Source organism: Arachis duranensis, chromosome 3 (genome assembly GCF_000817695.3).
Source record: "Arachis duranensis cultivar V14167 chromosome 3, aradu.V14167.gnm2.J7QH, whole genome shotgun sequence".
Taxonomy (NCBI): Eukaryota; Viridiplantae; Streptophyta; class Magnoliopsida; order Fabales; family Fabaceae; genus Arachis; species Arachis duranensis.
This window is the reverse complement of record NC_029774.3, coordinates 40,224,304-40,244,990: the sequence shown is the minus strand read 5'-3', so window position 1 is coordinate 40,244,990 and position 20,687 is coordinate 40,224,304. Positions and strand designations below refer to the sequence as shown.

At 38.1% G+C, this 20,687-nt stretch overlaps 1 non-coding gene across 1 annotated transcript; it reads left to right on the top strand.

The window, feature by feature from the left end:
* The first annotated feature begins 18,522 nt into the window (after positions 1–18,522).
* Positions 18,523–18,629, top strand: LOC127746144 (small nucleolar RNA R71). The gene has a single exon (XR_008007763.1). It is a non-coding gene; the product is annotated as a small nucleolar RNA R71 (small nucleolar RNA).
* Positions 18,630–20,687: the final 2,058 nt, after the last annotated feature.

The following is a 20,687-nucleotide window of genomic DNA, read 5'->3' as shown; positions in this document are numbered from 1 at the left end:
GGTTGAGTAATTAGAGACTCTTGAGTTATCAAACTCTTTTATTGATTGATAATTGGAAGTTGCTAATTGATTTGAATTCCACTAACTCTAGTCTTTCTTTGGGAATTGACTAGGACTTGAGGATTCATATTGATTTATCCACTTGACTTACCTTCATAGTTAGAGGTTGACTAAGTGGGAGCAACGAGCAATTCTCATCATAATTGATAATGATAACTAGTATAGGACTTCTAATTTTCATACCTTGCCAAGAGTTTCCTTAGCTATTGATTTATTAATTCCTGCAATTTATTTCTCTTGTTCAAACCTTTCAAAAACCCAAAAAATACTGTTTTCTGTAACCAATAATAAAACACACCTCCCTGCAATTCCTTGAGAAGACGACCCGAGGTTTAAATACTTCAGTTATTAAGTTTACTGGGTTTGTTACTGGTGACAACCAAAATTTTGTACGAAAGGATTCTCTGTTGGTTTAGAAACTATACTTACAACGCGATAATATTTGTGAATTTCTTACTTGCAGAAATCCGATCGTCAGCAACCTTATGCTTTACCCCATATCTTAGGAAAAGAGTCTCTAATGGTCTGTTACAAAAATGGCTTCCTCCATCACTGATGAGTGCTCTGAGAACCCCAAATCTGCTGAAGATATTCTTTTTGAGGAAGTTTAAAACCACCTTGTTGTCATTTGTAGGAGTTGCAATGGCCTCCACCCATTTTGATACGTAATCTACTGCCACCAAAATGTAGTTGTTTGAGTGTGAGGTTAGGAATGGTCCCATAAAATCAATCCCCCATACATCAAACAACTCAAGTTCCAGGATGAATTGTTGTGGCATCTCATTTTTCTCGGGCAAATTTCCAGCCCGTTGACATTCATTGCAGTTCTTCACTAGCTCTCGTGCATCTTTGAAGATGGTGGGCCAAAAGAACCCACACTGCAGAACTTTTACTGCGGTTCTCTCTCCTCCAAAATGGCCACCATAGCAGGACCCATGACAATTCCATAAAACTTCTCTTCCTTCCTCCTCTGAAACACACCTTCTTAGAAATCCATGTGAGCATTTCTTGAATAAGTATGGCTCATCCTAAATGAAGTACTTTGCATTATTGATGAGTTTCCTCTTTTGATGCTTACTGATCATTGAAGGAAACTCCCCAGTTGCCTTAAAATTAGCAATATCTGCGAAGCAGGGTGCCTTATGAACCAGCATCAATTGCTCATCAGGGAAGAACTCATTGACACTTGATTGGTGGGTGCTATCTTCTTCAGAAGGGATTCGGGACAAATGATCTGCTACTTTGTTCTCCACTCCCTTTTTGTCTTTAATCTCAATATTGAACTCCGGCAATAGCAAAACTGATGAGCGGATATTTTATACGCTTTTTGGGGGTAATTTCATGTAGATTTTAGTATCTTTTAGTTAGTTCTTAGTATATTTTTATTTAGTTTTTAGAAAAAATTCATATTTCTGGACTTTACTATGAATTTGTGTGTTTTTCTATGATTTCAGGTATTTTCTGGCTGAAATTGAAGGAGCTGAGCAAAAATCTACTTCAGGCTGAAAAAGGACTGCTGATGCTGTTGGATTCTGACCTCCTTGCACTCAGAATAGATTTTTTGGAGCTTCAAAAGTCCAATTGGTGCGCTCTCAATTGGGTTGAAAATTAGACATCCAGGGCTTTCCAGAAATATATAATAGTCCATACTTTGCACGAAGATAAACGATGTAAACTGGCGTTTAACGCCAGTTCCATGTTGCATTCTGGCGTTGAACGCAAGAAATAGGTTGCAAGTTGGAGTTAAATGCCAGAAACAGGTTACAACCTGACGTTTAACTCCAGAAACATCCCAGGCACGTGAGAAGCTTAAGTCTCAGCCCCATCACACACTAAGTGGGCTCCAGAAGTGGATTTCTGCTCTATCCATCTTTGTTTACTCATTTTCTGTAAACCTAGGTTACTAGTTTAGTATTTAAACAACTTTTAGAGACTTATGTTGTATCTCATGACATTTTTTAGATTTGAACCTTGTACTTTGTGACGGCATGAGTCTCTAAACTCCATTGTTGGGGGTAAGGAGCTTTGGAGCGTCCCGATGAATTAATGCCATTATTTCTATTTTCTATTCAAACACGCTTGTTTCTATCTAAGATGTTCATTCGCACTTCAATATGAAGAAGGTGATGATCCATGACACTCATCACCATTCTCAACCTATGAACGCGTGCCTGACAACCACCTCCGTTCTACATTAGACTGAATGAGTATCTCTTAGATTCCTCTTCGTGGTATAAGCTAGAATCCATTGGTAGCATTCTTGAGAATCCAGAAAGTCTAAACCTTGTCTGTGGTATTTTGAGTAGGATTCAGGGATTGAATGACTGTGACGAGCTTCAAACTCGCAAGTGTTGGGCGTAGTGACAGACGCAAAAGGATCAATGGATCCTATTCCGACCGATCGAGAACCGACAGATGATTAGCCGTGCGGTGACAGCGCATTTGGACCATTTTCACTGAGAGGACGGATGGTAGCCATTGACAATGGTGATCCACTAATAAACCACTATTTTATGGTTTATATTGTATTTAATTGAGTGGTTTTATCAAGCTTTTCACCCACTTATTCATAGGATTTGCATGATTTTACAATTCCTTCCTAGTTTAGTTCTATGATTGAAAACATGCTTCTTTGGTCTTAATTGACCTAATCTTAATCCTCTTCTATTACCATTCGATGCCTTGATCTGTGTGTTAAGTGTTTCAGGCTTCATAGGGCAGGAATGACTTAGAAAATAAAGAGGAATCGTGCAAAAATGGAAGAAACACAAGGAATTGAGGAGATGACCAGCGAGAAGTCACGTGGTCGCATGGCTCATGCGACCGCGCGAAATGGAAGAAATCAGAGTGACGCGATCGCGTGCCGGACGCAACCGCGCGGATTGGAAGCTGCACGAACGATGCGAATGCGTGGACGACACGCACGCGTGATACGAAAAACGCTGAGTGACACGATCGCGTGGAGGACGCAAACACGTGACGTGCGCGATCTGCAGAATTACAAAAGTCGCTGGCAGAGATTCTGGGCCGTATTTCAACCTAGGTTTCGGCCCAGAAACACAGATTAAAGTCAGAGAACATGCAGAGACTCAGCAGGCTATCATAATTCATTTTTCATAGTTTAGATGTAGTTTTTAGTGAGGGAGGTTCTCTCCTCTCTCTTAGGTATTAGGATTAGGATTTTTAGAAATTAGGAATATTTTCATCTTCTTCAATTACAGGTTCAATGTTCGTTTTATTTGTTTTCTCAATTTAGTTTATGGATTTCTATGTTCAACTCAACTTCTTTATTTGGCTATAACTGCCCATGTTACATTTGATATCTTTATCAATTCATGATTTTGAGGTATTTCAGTTTATTATTACTCTCTTTTATTTATGTTACTATTACTCCCAATCCGAAGACATTTTTATTCCAGTAGATTTACTTTTCTCCTTTTGGTCTTGGTTAAGAAATCAGTAACTCAGGAGTTATTAGACACAACATGATCGATAATCGCTATCTTTGCTAATTAGCTTGAACTTCTATAATCCCAATCTTTTTCTAGGAATTAACTAGGATTTGAAGATCAAACTAATTAGTCACTTGACCTTCCCTTGCACTAGCAAAGGTTAACTACGTGGAATTAAGATTCAATTTTCATCATCATTGATAAGGATAACTAGGATAGGACTTCCAATTTCTCATACCTTGCCAAAAGTTTATTTTATAGTCATTTATTTATTTTACCTGCCATTTAAATTACTTGTTCCTCATCTTTAAAACCCCGATTTACAATCTTCATAACCAATAATAAGAACATACCTCCCTGCAATTCCTTGAGAAGACGACCCGAGGTTTAAATACTTCGGTTATCAATTTATTTAGGGGTTTGTTACTAGTGACAACCAAAACGTTTCTAAGAAAGGTTGATTGCTTGGTTTAGAAACTATATTTGCAACGAGAATTTATTATAACTTCTAAACCATCAATCTTCAGTTCTTCATCCACCAACACACAGCTTGCCATAGAAGGAACCTTGCGTGCGTGAAGAAAATGACAGTAGGAAAGCAGAGATTCAGAAGACAAAGCATCTCCAAAACTCCAACACATTCTCCATTACTGCGTAACAATCACTAATTTCATGCTCTTTTACTTTTTACAATTGAAACTAAAGAACCCTATTGGTATCCTGACTAAGAATAATAAGATAACCATAGCTTGCTTTAAGCCAACAATCTCCGTGGGATCGACCCTTACTTACGTAAGGTATTACTTGGACGACACAATGCACTTGCTGGTTAGTTGTGCGGAATTACATAGTGTGAGTGTAATTTTCGTCCACCAAGTTTTTGGTGCCGTTGCCGGGGATTGTTTGAGTTTGAACAACTGACGGTGAATCTTGTTACTTAGATTAGGACAAATTTGTCTTTTTGTTTAGAGTCACTAGGATTGCATCTTCTATTATTCCTTTTAAAAATCTTTCAAAAATATTATTTTTCTTTATCAGTATTTAATTTTTCTTGGAGTCTTTTGTTTGAGTTTACTTTCATATTTTAAGTTTGGTGTCAATTGCATGCTTTTCTTTATCTTTCAATTTTTGAATTGCATGTTCTTTGTTTCCTTGATCTTCAAATTATTCTTGTCAATTTTTCTTGTTTGATCTTTGGTTTGTCTTGTTTTGTGTCTTTTCTTGTTTTTCTTGTGCATTTTCAAATTTTTAGTTTTCAAAAAAAAATTTTATTTATTAAATACCTTTTTAAAATACGTTAAATTTATAGCTCACTTGGCTAGAGCGTTGGCTTATGTTCTTGGCAATTGGGTATCTTCCTTTTAAAACTTTTTCAAAAATAATTTTTCTTTGATTAAATCTTGTGCCAAACATTAAGTTTGGTGTTCCCTTGTTAATTTTTCTTTAATTTTTGAAAATTTATTGTGGTTTTCTAAAAATTTTAAGTTTGGTGTTGTATCTTTTGTTCTTGTTGTTCTTGTGAGTCTTCAAGGTATTCTTGAGTCTTCTTTGTGCTTTGATCTTAAAATTTTTAAGTTTGGTGTGCCTTGGTATTTTCCCTCCAAAATTTTCAAAAACAAGGAGCATTGGATTTAAAAATTTTAAGTCTTGTGTCTTTTGTGTGTTTTTCTCTTTCATAATAAAATTCAAAAATAAAAAAATTATCTTTTCTAGCTATTTTTAAGCAATTATTTTGATTTTTTTTTATAAAAATTCAGATTTCAATTTCAAAATTTTTCAAATCTTATCCTTTTAAAAATCACATCTTTTTCAAAAATATCCTAACCACTTTCTTTCTCCCCACTTTTTCGAAAATCTTCATAAAATATTTTCAAATTTTTATTTTTTATTTTTATTTTAGTTTTTATTTTATTTTATTTTATTATTTCAAAATTTTCTTTATAATAGTAAAATAAATCCATGTCATCTCCCTTTCTCCATCATGGACCTAAGTGGAAATGAACAGTCCAGAAGGACTCTGGGGTCATATGTTAACCCCATTACTGCTTCATATGGGAGTAGTATCTGTATACCCTCCATCGGAGTCAGTAGTTTTGAGTTGAATCCTCAACTCATTATCATAGTGCAGTAAAGTTGCCAGTATTTCGGTCTCCCACAGGAAGAACCTACAGAGTTTCTAGCACAGTTTTTACAAATTGCTGACACAGTACATGATAAGGAAGTAGATTAGGATGTCTACAGATTATTACTATTTCCATTTGCTGTAAAAGACCAAGCAAAGAGGTGGTTAAATAATCAACCTAAGGCTAGCATAAGGACATGGAAACAACTGTCAGAAAAATTCCTGAATCAATATTTCCCTCCAAAATGGATGACACAGCTAAGGCTGAGCATCCAAGGCTTTAAACAAGGAGATAATGAATACCTTTATGATGCCTGGGAGAGATACAGAGAAATGCTAAGAAAATGCCCCTCTAAAATATTTTCAGAGTGGGTGCAGTTAGACATCTTCTATTATGGGCTTACATAGAAAGCTCAGATTTTCTAGACCACTCAGCTGGTGGATCTATCCACATGAGAAAGACAATTGAAGAAGCTCAAGAGCTCATTGATACAGTTGCCAGAAATCAGCATCTGTACCTAAGCAGTGAATCTTCCATGAAAGAAAAGGCTAAAATAATAACTAATGAACTCAGTCCTGTAGAACAAGTTACTGAATTCAATCAGCAATTAGATTTTCTAACAAAACAGCTAGCCGAATTCAAGGAGATATTGCAAGAAACAAGAATGGCTAATATGAATATGGAAGTGCAGTTGAAGCAAACAGAACAGCAGTTATCAAAATAAATAATAGAAGAGTGCTAAGCAGTTCAATTAAGAAGTAGGAAAACATTAAATACCTCACTTCAAGGCAGCAGGAAGCCAAGAAATGAACAAACTGCTACCCAAAATCCCTTTGAGGATAGTAAGAGCCCAGAGAGGAATAATTCTGACGTTCAAACGCCAGAAAAGGGTGGAGAGCTGGCGTTAAACGCCCAACCCATGCTCAGTTCTGGCGTTCAAACACCAGAAACAGGCAAGGAGTTGGTGTTGAACGCCCAAAGGAAGCTCAGTTCTGGCGTTCAGACATCAGAAACAGGTAAGGAGTTGGCATCTAACGCCACTCCAGCTTCCACCCCTGGCATTTAAACGCCAGTGGGGGATCAAACACATACAAGTGCTGATAGCAACCCCTCTAAAAAGGCTTCTCAACCCACATCTGTAGGCAATAAATCTGCAGTAACTATGATTGAGGAATACAAAGCCAAAATGCCTTATCCTCAGAAACTCCGCCAAGCGGATCAGGATAAGCAATTTGCCCGCTTTGCAAACTATCTCAGGACTCTTGAAATAAAGATTCCATTTGCAGAGGCACTTGAGCAAATACCCTCTTATGATAAGTTCATGAAAGAGATCTTAAGTCATAAGAAGGATTGGAGAGAAACTGAAAAATTTTACCTCACTGAAGAATGCAGTGCAGTCATTCTGAAAAGCTTACCAGAAAAGCTTAAAGATCCCAGAAGCTTTATGATATCATGCACATTAGAGGGTAATTGTACCAAGCAAGCTCTATGTGATCTTGGGGCAAGTATCAACCTAATACCTGCATTCACTATCAGAAAGCTTGGTTTGACTGAAGAAGTCAAACCAACCCGGATATGTCTCTAACTTGCTGATGGCTCCATTAAATACCCATCAGGCATAATTGAAGACATGATTGTCAAGGTTGGGCCATTTGCTTTTCCCACTGACTTTTTGGTGCTGGAAATGGAGGAGCACAAGAGTGCAACTCTCATTCTAGGAAGACCTTTCCTAGCAACTGGATGAACCCTCATTGACGTCCAAAAAGGGGAAGTAACCCTGAGAGTCAATGAGGACGAGTTTAAGTTGAATGTTCTCAAAGCTATGCAGCATCCAGACAACCCAAACGACTACATGAGCATTGATATTATTGACTCTCTGGTAAAAAAGGTCAATATGACTGAGAGTCTCGAATTAGAGCTAAAGGATATCTTTAAAGATGCTCAGCCTGATCTGGAGGAACCAGAGAGAATAATAGAACCTCTAAAAATCCCTCAGGAAGAGGAGAAACCTCCCAAACCTGAGCTCAAACCATTACCACCATCACTTAAATATGCATTTCTGGGAGAAGGTGATACCTTTCCTATAATCATAAGCTCTACCTTAGAGCCACAGGAAGAGGAAGCACTAATTCAAGTGCTAAGGACACACAAGACATCTCTTGGGTGGTCCATTAGTGATCTTAAGGGCATTAGCCTAGCCAGATGCATGCCCAAGATCCTATTAGAAGGTGACGCTAAGCCAGTGGTTCAACCACAGAGGCGGCTGAATCCAGCCATGAAGGAGGTGGTGCAGAAGGAGGTCACTAAATTACTTGAGGCTGGGATTATTCATCCTATTTCTGATAGCCCCTGAGTAAGCTCTGTCCAAGTCGTCCCTAAGAAGGGTGGCATGACAGTGGTTCATAATGAAGAAAATGAACTGGTCCCTACAAGAACAGTTACAGGGTGGTGTATGTGTATTGATTATAGAAGGCTCAATACAGCTACTAGAAAGTATCATTTTTCTTTACCATTCATAGACCAGATGCTAGAAAGACTAGCAGGTCATGAATACTACTGCTTCCTGGATGGATATTCAGGTTATAATCAAATTGTACTAGATCCCCAGGATTAAGAGAAAACAGCATTCACGTGTCCATCCAGAGTATTTGTATACAGAAGGATGCCATTTGGTATGTGCAATGCACCTGTAACTTTTCAAAGGTGCATGCTCTCTATTTTCTCTGATATGGTGAAAAAATTTCTAGAAGTCTTCATGGATGACTTTTTAGTATTTGGAGACTCATTTAGCTCCTGTCTTGACTATCTAGTACTTGTTTTAAAGAGGTGCCAAGAGACTAACCTAGTTTTAAAATGGGAGACATGTCACTTTATGGTGACTAAAGGAATTGTCCTTGGGCACAAAATTTCGAACAAGGGAATAGAGATGGATCAAGGTAAGGTAGAGGTAATTGAAAAATTATCACCACCTGCCAATGTTAAGGCAATCAGAAGCTTTTTGGGGCATGCAGGATTCTATAGGAGGTTTATAAAAAATTTTTCAAAAATCGCCAAACCTCTGAGTAATCTGCTAGCTGCTGACACGCCATTTATCTTTGATAAGGAGTGTCTGCAGGCGTTTGAGACTCTGAAAGCTAAGCTGGTCACAGCACCAGTTATCTCTGCACCAGACTGGACATTACCATTTGAACTAATGTGCGATGCCAGTGACCATGCCATTGGTGCAGTGTTGGGACAAAGGCATGACAAGCTTCTGCACGTCATTTACTATGCCAGTCGTGTTTTAAATGACGCACAGAAGAACTATACAACCACAGAAAGAGTTACTTGCAGTGGTTTACGCCATTGACAAGTTCAGATCTTATTTAGTAGGATCTAAAAGTGATTGTGTATACTGACCATGCTGCTCTTAAATATCTACTCACAAAGAAGGATTCAAAACCCAGACTCATCAGATGGGTGTTGTTTCTGCAAGAGTTTGATATAGAAATAAGAGATAGAAAAGGGACAGAGAAATAAGTAGCAGATCACCTGTCCCGAATAAAACCAGTAGAAGGGGTGTCCCTCCCTCTTACTGAGATCTCTGAAAACTTTCTAGATGAGCAACTCTTTGCCATCCAAGAAGTACCATGGTTTGCAGACATTGCAAACTACAAGGCTGTGAGATTCATACCCAAATAGTATAGTAGGCAGCAATCAAAGAAATTGATCACAGATGCAAAGTACTATCTTTGGGATGAACCATATCTCTTCAAGAGATATGCAGATGGCGTAATTCGTAGATGTGTTCCTAAAGAAGAAGCACAAAAGATCCTATGGCATTGCCATGGATCGCAATATGGAGGACATTTTGGAAGTGAGCAAATAGCCACAAGAGTCCTCCAAAGTGGCTTCTACTGGCCTACTCTCTATAAAGACTCCGGAATGTTTATACTTAATTGTGACAGTTGCCAAAGATCTGGCAATCTGCCTCACAGTTATGCCATGCCTCAACAAGAGATCTTGGAGATCGAGTTGTTTGATGTATGGGGTATTGATTTCATGGGGCCTTTCCCACCATCAAACTCAAACACTTATATTCTGGTGGCAGTGGATTATGTATCCAAGTGGGTGGAAGCTATTGCAACACCCACTAATGATACTAAGACAGTACTGAAATTTCTCCAGAAACACATCTTCAGTAGATTTGGTGTCCCTAGAGTACTAATTAGTGATGGGGGCACTCATTTTTGCAATAAACAGCTTTACTCTGCTATGGTTCGATATGGAGTTAGCCACAGGGTGGCAACTCCATATCATCCACAGATAAATGGGCAAGCTGAAGTCTCTAATAGAGAACTCAAAAGAATCCTAGAACGGACTGTGATTAATCGGAGAAAGGATTGAGCAAGAAGCTTGGATGATGCTCTGTGGGCATACAGAACAGCATTCAAGACTCCTATAGGGACCTCTCCATACCAGCTGGTGTATGAAAAAGCCTGTCACTTGCCAGTGGAACTGGAACATAAGGCCTACTGGGCAACCAGATTTCTAAACCTTGATGCCAAGTTAGCTGGAGAAAAACGATTGCTCCAGTTAAATGAGCTAGAGGAATTCAGACTCAATGCTTTCGAAAATGCAAAAATTTACAAAGAGAAGGCAAAAAGATGGCATGATAAGAAGCTGTCCTCTAGAGTCTTTGAGCCAGGGCAGAAAGTTCTGCTGTTTAATTCTAGGCTCAGATTATTCCCCGGGAAATTGAAATCCCGGTGGAGAGGTCCATATGTGATTACAATTGTGTCACCATATGGTTACGTAGAGCTTCACGATAATGACTCTGACAAAAAGTTCATTGTTAATGGACAGAGAGTCAAACATTATCTTGAAAGCAATTTTGAGCAAGAATGCTCAAAACTGAGGCTTGATTAAAGCTCAATAATAGTCCAGCTAAAGACAATAAAGAAGCGCTTGCTGGGAAGCAACCCAGCCATTAACAAAGCTTATTTGTTAATTAATTGAATTTTACAGGTTCATGTTAATTATCTTCAAGGTAAAATAGCAATTGCATGAGTTCACAGAGTTACAGAAGGATTCAGAGGATAAAACAGCAAAAAGAAGCTCACTGGTGCGAAAAAGCCAGTAAGAGCTGTTTTGGGCGTTAAACGCCCTAAAGAAGTATCTATTGGGTGTTTAACGCCAGTAGAAATAGCCATCTGGGCGTTAAATGCCAGAAAGAAGCATCTTCTGGGCGTTTAACGCCAAATTTACAGTGTCCTGGGCGTTCAGAAAAATGCCCAATGACAAAGGAGTTCATGGCGTTTAACGTCAGCCAGAAGCAACAGCTGGGCATTAAACGCCCAGGAGAAGCTACAAATGGGCGTTAAACACCCAAAACATGCATCGTTTGGGCATTTAACGCCAGGATTGTAGGGAGGAGGTAAATTCGTTTTCAATTCCATTTTATATGTTTCAATTCATGATTTCTTGCATAAACATGTTACAAACTCTCATCTTTCAACTTCAATTCCAAAAAATTTTTAATCCTAAACATGTTTCTTAATTTTTTCAAAATCTTTTCAAACCGTTTTCAAAACTCAATTATCTTTTTGAATTCTTTTCAAATCTTTTTAAATTCTTCTCAAATCTTTTCTTTTAAATTCATCATATCCTCTTTTCAAAATTCAGATTTATCTTTTTTTTAATATCTTTCATATCTTTTTAATTTTAAATTGCATCTTTTTTCTATCATACTTATCTTTTACAAATCATATCTTCTATCATATCTCTTTCAAAATTTTTGAAAAAAACCCACCCCTTCCCTTTAAATCCTAGTTTGGCCTCCCTCCTCTCCTCCACAATTCGAAAAATTAGCTCTCCTTCTATCCCTCTCCTTTCCTTTCTTTTGCTTGAGGACAAGAAAATCTCTAAGTTTGGTGTGTTTATCCGTGATCACTAAACCAATACCCACTAAGATCATGGCTCCTAAGGGAAAACAAACCACTCCAAGAGACAAGAAAGAGAATATTCCAAAATCACTTTGGAATCAAGGGAAGTTCTTAACCAAAGAATATTTAGACCATTACTACAAAATAATGGGTCTAAGGTCAGTGATCCCGGAAGTTAAATTTGATCTGAAAGAAGACGAATATCCGGAGATCCAAGAGCAAATTCGAAACAGGAGCTGAGAAATCCTAGCTAATCCTGAAACAAAGGTGGGAAGAAACATGGTTCAGGAATTTTACTCTAATCTGTGGCAAACAGACAGGCAAAGAATAGCTGGAGCCACCTTCTATGATTATCGAACCTAGGTCAGAGGGAAGATTGTTCACCTTCACCCTGACAAAATCAGGGAAATCTTTAAGCTACCTCAGCTGAAAGCTGACCCAGACTCCTTTAATAGGAGAATGATGAGAACAAATAAGGGCTTGGACGAAATTCTAGAGGACATATGCCTCCCTGAAACCAAGTGGATAACCAGCACAAAGGGTGTCCCAAATCAACTCGAGAGAGAAGATCTCAAACCAGTCGCCAGAGGCTGGCTGGACTTCATTGGGCATTCTATACTGTCCACTAGCAACCGCTTTGAAGTCACCATCAAAAGAGTAGTAATGATTCATTGCATTATGTTGGAAAAAGAAGTAGAAGTTTATCAGCTGATTTCTTGTGAACTTTACACAATTGCAAACAAGAACTCCAAAGATGCCAAATTGGCTTATCCAAGCTTAATCTCTATGCTATGTAAATATGCTAGGGTGAAGATGGGAGTAACTGAGTATATCTCAGTTGAGCGACCAATCACAAAAAAGTCAATGGAAGGACAACAAGTGCAGGACGACCCCATCAAGAGGAAAGCACAGGAGTTCCTCCCAGAAATCCCTCAAATTGAATACTGGGAGTGTCTTGAAGCATTTGTCACCAAATTGCAAGAAGCTATGGAGCAACTAAAGAAAGAACAGCAAAATCAAAATAGCATGCTTTGCAAACTGTTTAAGGAACAAGAAGAGCAAGGGCGTGAACTAAAGCAACTGAAGCGTCAAAAGCTGTCTCTTGAAGGGCCAAGCACCCCACAGATTAAAGGAGCATCCTTCTCCCAAAATAAAGGTTGTTGAGTCCTAATCTTAGCCTTAACTCTGTGATAATTATTCTTATTAGAAATTTACCTTAGAAGTTATATATGAGTAGTAGTAATTAGTATCTCTATTTTGATTTTATCTCCAATTAAGCTATAAATTATTTTTCTCATCATCATCAAACATGAATAAAATAATAGATTTTTAGAATAAAGAGGCAATAATTTTTCGAGTTACATGAATAAAATAGTAGATTTTTAGAATAAAGAGGCAATAATTTTTCGAGTTTTTAATAAGGAAAATTCTAATTATTTAGATGTGATGGCAATAATTTTTGTCTTCTGAATGAATGCCTAAACAGTGCATAATTTTGATATTGAATTTTATAAATGTTAAAATTGTTGGCTTCTGAAAGAATGATGAGCAAGAGAAATATTATTGTTGATCTGAAAAACCATGAAAGTGATTCTTGAAGCAAGAAAAAGTAGTAAAAAAAGCCAATAGCCCTTAAAACCAAAAGGCAAGGGTAAGAAGGATCCAAAGATTTGAGCATCAATGGATAGGAGGGCCCAAGGAAATAGATCCAGGCCTAAGCGGCTAAATCAAGCTGTCCCTAACCATGTGCTTGTGGCATGCAGGTCCAAGTGAAAAGCTTGAGACTGACTGGTTAAAGTCGTGATCCAAAGCAAAAGAGTGTGCTTAAGAACTCTGGACACCTCTAATTGGGGACTTGAGCAAAGCTAAGTCACAATCTGAAAAGGTTCACCCAGTTACGTGTCTGTGGCATTTATGTATCCAGTGGTAATACTGGAAAACAAAGTGCTTAAGGCCACGGCCAAAACTCATAAAATAGCTGTGTTCAAGAATCAACATACTAAACTAGGAGAATCAATAATACTATCTGAATTCTGAGTTCCTATGGATGCCAATCATTCTAAATTTCAAAGGATAAAGTGAGATGCCAAAACTGTTTGGAAGCAAAAAGCTATTAACCCCTCTCATCTAATTAGAATTTGAGCTTCACTTGAAACTCTGAGATATTATTGCTTCTTAATTTCTTTTTATCCTATTTTATTTATCTAGTTTCTTGGGTACAAGAAACAGTTTAAGTTTGGTATTGTGATGAGCGGATATTTTATACGCTTTTTGGGGGTAATTTCATGTAGATTTTAGTATGTTTTAGTTAGTTCTTAGTATATTTTTATTAGCTTTTAGGCAAAATTCATATTTCTGGACTTTACTATGAGTTTGTGTATTTTTCTGTGATTTCAGGTATTTTTTGACTGAAATTGAGGGAGCTGAGCAAAAATCTGATTCAGGCTGAAAAAGGACTGCTGATGCTGTTGGATTCTGACCTCCCTAAACTCGGAATGGATTTTTTGGAGCTAAAGGAGTCCAATTGGTGCGCTTTCAATTGGGTTGGAAAGTAGACATCCAAGGATTTCCAGCAATATATAATAGTCTATACTTTGCGCGAAGATAAATGACGTAAACTGGCATTTAACGCCAGTTCTATGTTGCATTCTGGCGTTGAACGCCAGAAACAGGTTGCAAGTTGGAGTTAAACGCCAGAAACAGGTTACAACCTAACGTTTAACTCCAAAAACAGCCCAGGCACGTGAAAAGCGTAAGACTCAGCCCCAGCACACACCAAGTGGGCTCCAAAAGTGGATTTCTGCACTATCCATCTTAGTTTACTCATTTTCTGTAAACATAGGTTACTAGTTTAGTATTTAAACAACTTTTAGAGACTTATTTTGTATCTCATGACATTTTTTAGATCTGAACCTTGTACTTTGTGATTGCATGAGTCTCTAAACTCTATTATTGGGGGTGAGGAGCTCTGCAGTGTCTCGATGAATTAATTCAATTATTTCTGTTTTCTATTCAAACACGCTTGTTTCTATCTAAGATGTTCATTCGCACTTCAATATGAAGAAGGTGATGATCCGTGAAACTCATCACCATTCTCAACCTATGAACGCGTGTCTGACAACCACCTCTGTTCTACATTAGACTGAATGAGTATCTCTTAGATTCCTTAATCAGAGTCTTTGTGGTATAAGTTAGAATCCATTGGTAGCATTCTTGAGAATCCGGAAAGTCTAAACCTTGTCTGTGGTATTCCGAGTAGGATTTAGGGATTGAATGACTGTGACGAGCTTCAAACTCGCGAGTGTTGGGTGTAGTGACAGACGCAAAAGGATCAATAGATCCTATTCTGACATGATCGAGAACCGACAGATGATTAGCCGTGCGGTGACAGCGCATTTGGACCATTTTCACTGAGAGGACGGATGGAAGCCATTGACAATGGTGATCTACTAACACACAGCTTGCCATAGAAGGAATCTTGCGTGCGTGAAGAAGATGACAGTAGGAAAGCAGAGATTCAGACGACAAAGCATCTCCAAACTCCAACATATTCTCCATTACTGTGTAACAATCACTAATTTCATGCTCTTTTACTTTTTACAATTGAAACTAAAGAACCCTATTGGTATCCTGACTAATAATAATAAGATAACCATAGCTTGCTTCAAGCCAACAGTCTCCGTGGGATTGACCCTTACTCACGTAAGGTATTACTTGGACGACCCAGTGCACTTGCTCGTTAGTTGTGCAGAATTATATAGTGTGAGTGTAATTTTCGTGCACCAAAAACCCACCTTATCATTCTTGGTTTTGACTCTTGTTTTGCAAGTAAATATTTTAGTGCTGCATGATCAGTGAAAACAATAACTTTAGATCCAATGAGATATGATCTAAACTTATCAAATGCAAACACTATTGCCGGTAATTCCTTCTCAGTAGTGGTATAATTCCTCTGAGTTTCATTCAAAACTTTGCTAGCATAATAGATAACATGCACTAAATTGCCTTTCCTCTGGCCAAGCACTGCCCCAATAACAAGGTTTGATGGATCACACATTAGTTCAAAAGGCAAATTCCAATCAGGTGGGCCAATGATAGGTGCTGAGCAAAGTTCTCTTTTCAATGTTTCAAAAGCTAGTGTGCATTGTTGATCAAATACAAAAGGTGTATCAAAGACTAATAGATTGCTCAAAGGTTTTGCAATTTTAGAAAAATCTTTGATAAACCTTCTGTAAAAACCAGCATGGCCTAAAACACTCCTAATTACCTTGACATTACTAGGTGGAGGTAATTTCTCAATTAATTCCACCTTAGCTTTGTCTACCTCTATGCCTTTTTTTGAAATTTTATGGCCAAGAACAATCCCCTCTGTTACCATAAAATGACATTTCTCCTAGTTTAGAACTATGTTTGTCTCTTGGCACCTTTTTAACACTAAGGCAAGATGATTAAGGCAATTGGAAAAGGAACCTCCAAAGACTGAGAAATCGTCCATGAAGACTTCAATGAATTTTTCAATCATGTCTGAGAAAACAGACAGCATGCATCTTTGGAAGGTTGTAGGGGCATTGCACAATCCAAAAGGCATGCGCCTGTAAGCAAAAACTCCATATGGACAGGTGAATGATGTCTTTTCTTGATCTCTTGGATCAACCACTATTTGATTATATCCCGAATATCCATCAAGAAAATAGTAATATGCATGTCCTGCCAATCTCTCCAACATCTGGTCCATAAAAGGTAGTGGAAAATGATCTTTTCTGGCTGCCTCATTGAGTTTCCTATAGTCAATGCACATCCTCTAGTCGGTAACAGTTCTTGTAGGAATGAGTTCATTTTTCTCATTGGGTACAACAGTGATGCCTCCTTTCTTTGGAACCACATGGACAGGGCTCACCCATGGTCTATCTGAAATGGGATAGATCACACCTGCCTGCCATAGCTTCATCACCTCCTTTTGAACTACTTCTTTCATGACAGGATTCAATCTTCTTTGGGCTTGAATGGAGGGTTTGGCATAATCTTCCAGCAAGATCTTATGCATGCATATGGATGAGCTTATCCCTTTTAAGTCAATAAGGGTCCATCCAATGGCATCTTGGTGCTTTTGCAACACTTTGATTAATTCCTCTTCCTGTTCTTGACTAAGGGCAGAATTGATGATTACCGGGTAACTTCCATCACTTCCCAAGTATGCATACTTGAGAGTAAGAGGCAGTGCTTTCAGCTCCAGTTTGGGTGATTCTTTCTCCTTTTTCCTCTCCTCTAATGTGCTTGGAAGAGGCATTTCTGCTGCGTTGACCTCAGCAACTTCAATATTCAACATGGAATCACCCTCCGTCAATTCTCCAAGTGCTTCTTCAAGGGTCTCTTGCACTACAGTTTCCACTACATCCAACCTCATACACTCTCCTAATGACTCTGGTGGATAGCTCATAGCCTTGAATACATTGAACACCATTCTCTCTTCATGTAGCCTAAGGGTAAGTTCACCCTTTTGGACATCAATGATAGCCCAAATGAAGTCTCCTACTTTCACAAGTAGGTCTTCTACTATGCCATGAGGGAATTTAAATGACCGATCTGCCAGTTAGAGGGCCATTCTTGTTGGTTTGGCTTCTTCAATCTTCATCTTTTTCATCATAGTTATAGACATCAAGTTTATACTAGCTCCTAAGTCACACAAGGCTTTCTCAACTGTTATTTCTCCTATGATGCAGGGAATTTGGAAACTTCTTGGGTCCTTCAATTTTTGGGGTAGCTTGTGTTGCATGATAGCACTACATTCCTCAGTAAGTATCACAATTTCATCATTTCTCTAGCTTCTTTTCTTTGTCATCAACTCTTTCAAAAACATAGCATAGAGTGGCATTTGTTCTAATGCTTCAGCAAAGAGAATGTTGATCTGAAATTTCTTGAAGATCTCTAAGAATTTGGAGAATTGGCTATCCTTTGCATTCTTCATTAAGCGCTGAGGGTAAGGAGCCTTTGGAACATATGGCTTTAGAGCTTCCTTGTCTTCTGATGAACTGGGAGTAGGTATTTGTGCTTCTTTCTTGTCAATTGGACTATCCTCTACTTCCTCCTCTTTAGTCTCCCTTGACTTCTCCTCCAATTCTCTTTCACTTCTGAGGGTAATAGCTTTGCATTCTTCTCTGAAAGTTGTCTTAGTCGCACCATTAGAACTATAACTAGGGGCTTGTTTAGACAAATATCCCACTTGTGCTTCGAGCTTCTGAGTGGCAGCATCTTGATTTTGCTGATTGGATATTACTTCCTCCTTGAATTTTTTTATGCCTTCAACTTCTTTGCAAAGATTTGCAAGCATTGCTTCCATCCTGGCCATTCTGTCATTCTCCTGTGGTGATGGTTCATTCAAATTGGGGTATTGAGAGTGGCTATTGTGGCTTTGGTATGGTGTATGGGAATGAGTATTTTGTGTGGTATGGTATGGTTTTTGGTTGGAGTTTTGGTTAGGATTGTGTGGTCTGTGGTCTTGGCCTTGGTTTTGTTGGTTTCTCCACCCAAAGTTTGGGTGGTTCTTCCAACCAGAGTTATGGGTTTTGGAATAGGGATCATTGGCTTGCCTAGATAAATTTCCAAGGTAATTAGCTTCCTCATAGTTAACTCCTTCTTCAGTCTCCAACTCTTCTTGAGGTAAGGGTTGAGAGTGGATAGCTGCAACCTGATTCTTCTCCATTTGCTTGGTCAGTTCAGTAAGTTGCTTGGTGATCATCTTGTTCTGGGCTAGGATTGCATCCATTTGGTTTAATTCTAAGACGCCCATGTTGTTGCTCCTGTTTGAGGCATAAAAATACTCATTGTAAGCCACTGTCTCTATAACATCGATGGCTTCTTCAATGGTCTTTTTCTTGTTAAGTGAACCTCTAAATGAGTGGTCTACAACCTTCTTTGATTCATAATTCAACCCTTCATAGAAGATATGAATTTGTACCACTCATTAAACATGTCAGGGGGCATTTCCTAGTCAAATCTTTGAATCTTTCCCAGGCTTCATAAATGGTCTCACCATCCAACTATCTGAACGTTTGTACTTCAGTTCTTAGCCTATTTATATTTTGTGGTGGATAGAACCTTGTCAAGAATCTGTTCATTACATTCTCCCAGGTTGTTAACCTTTCCTTGGGGAATGATTCCAGCCATTTTGATGCTTTGTCCCTCAAAGAAAATGGAAACAGTAACAATCTATAGGTGTCAGGATGAACACCATTAGACTAAATCGTGTCACATATCCTTTGGAATTTAGTGAGATGCTCATTTGGGTCCTCTTGTGTACTTCCTACATAAGAACAGTTGTTTTGCACAAGAGTTATGAGCTGAGGCTTTAATTCAAAGTTATTAGCATGGATAGTTGGCCTTTGAATGCTGCTACCACAATTTCCTAGATTTGGATTGATGTATGATCCCAGAACTCTCCTCTCTTGCCCAGCAGTGTTAGCTCCACCTCTTATGGCATTGTTGTTCACCTCTTCTTCATGATGATCCTCTATATTTTCCTCCATGGTTATATCAAAGTATTCCTCATCTTCTTCTGCACCAACAACCCTTTTTTCCCTTACTTCCCTCCTTAATCTCAACAAGGTTCTTTCTGGTTCACTATCAAAGGAAGTTGAAATTTCCTTTCTCCTACCTGTCATACAATGAACAGGTGCAAAAAGAATACAACAAGTGTAGAGGTTACTAAAAATAGAGTGTAGTTAGCTTGGTCAAAGTAATTGAAGCAATTAATCAAACAATTAATGAGTTAGTGAGTTAGTTTGCTGGAAAGTAAAGCAATAAGGAGAAATTCAAAAGAAATGACTAAAAATTGTAGAAAACTAAATGAACAACTAAAATGGAAATTCCAGTAACAAAAGAAAAGAAAAATGCTCAATCTAGTTATCCTTCAATTTGGTAATTGTCAATACAAAACTAATCCCCGACAACGGCGCCATAAACTTGGTACGCGGAAATTTTCCTCTCGACAAATTCCTTCCGGCAAGTGCACCGAATTGTCGTCAAGTAAAAACTCACAAAAGAGTGAGGTCGAATCCCACAGGGATTGGTAGATCGAGCAATTATAATTGGAGAACTATGCTAGTTGAGCGAAATCAAGATTGAAATTGGAATTGCAGAATGTAAAATGGCGGGAAACTTAAATTACAAGAAATTAAATGACAGAATCTTAAATTGCTGGAAATTAAATGGGAAATGGGGAATGAAGCATGAAATTAAAGATTGCAGAAAGTAAATAGAATGGGTAAGATCAGAGATGGGGGAATCATTGGGTTTCAAGAGATATTGAATCCTCCGGATCAAATCATCTTCATCTCTTCCTCAATCAATGCATTCATTGACATTGCTTGGCAATCTTAGATGATTGGATCCCAATGTCTTGGCTCACCAATCTCTCTAAGCATGAACAATTTCCCAATGTCTTGATTTAATTGCTCATGGGAAGAGTTGAAGTTCGGTCACTGACTATACCACACAAATTCATAGATCAAAGTATTGGTAGGATTACATGTCACTATATCCATCCAAACCCCAATCTAATTCAATGTGAGAAAGCAATTCTAGCATGAATTCTTCATTCCTCTCTCAAGGCTCCGAAGAATTCCAATTATGGATAGCTTCTCTCTCAAGACAACTATCCAATAGAATTAAGACCGAAAGCTTTCTAACAAAAATCAAGAGAAAAGAAAGAAAAAGAATATGAAAACTACTATTGATCCATTGAATTACAATAGAGCTCCCTAATCCAATGAATGGGGTTTAGTTGTTCATAGCTCTCAAAATGGAAATTACAATTGAAAGAAACATTCTGATTTCAAAAGTGCAGTAAGTAAGAAAAGCTACAAAGATGAAAAAAATGGTAAAACTCTCCATTCTAACTTAAATTCTAAACTATTTATACACTTTCTTCTATTGATCTTCAAGCCTTGAATTGGGCTTTTGGCCTTGATGGAATTGGGTTGAAGATGGCTCTAATTGGTTACCCCTGGTGTTGAGAAGAGATATGTGTGAAATTTGGAATCCTGATGCTTCACGTTTGAGGTCCAACGTTGACTCAAATGCCATTTTAATCAATTTGGCAAAAACCAGAAAGCTTGCTGTCATTGGCGTTT